Source organism: Diaphorina citri, unplaced genomic scaffold (genome assembly GCF_000475195.1).
Source record: "Diaphorina citri unplaced genomic scaffold, Diaci psyllid genome assembly version 1.1 scaffold157780, whole genome shotgun sequence".
Taxonomy (NCBI): domain Eukaryota; kingdom Metazoa; phylum Arthropoda; class Insecta; order Hemiptera; family Psyllidae; genus Diaphorina; species Diaphorina citri.
This window is the reverse complement of record NW_007534670.1, coordinates 1-207: the sequence shown is the minus strand read 5'-3', so window position 1 is coordinate 207 and position 207 is coordinate 1. Positions and strand designations below refer to the sequence as shown.

At 55.6% G+C, this 207-nt stretch overlaps 1 pseudogene; it reads left to right on the top strand.

Moving 5' to 3' along the window:
• The first annotated feature begins 15 nt into the window (after nucleotides 1–15).
• Nucleotides 16–203, top strand: LOC113473866 (annotated as a pseudogene).
• Nucleotides 204–207: the final 4 nt, after the last annotated feature.

The following is a 207-nucleotide window of genomic DNA, read 5'->3' as shown; positions in this document are numbered from 1 at the left end:
TGTGTATATTCCAGGTGCCCTGATGCTCCTCGCTCTCTCCTGTCTCACGCCGTACTTCTATTTCATCCCCCGCGCCTGCCTGGCAGCGGTCATCATTTGCGCCGTTATCTTCCTCATAGAAATCTCCGTGGTACGCCCCATGTGGCGAAGTAATCGGTCTGACCTGATACCGACCGGTGCAACTTTTGCCCTGTGTCTGGTACTGGG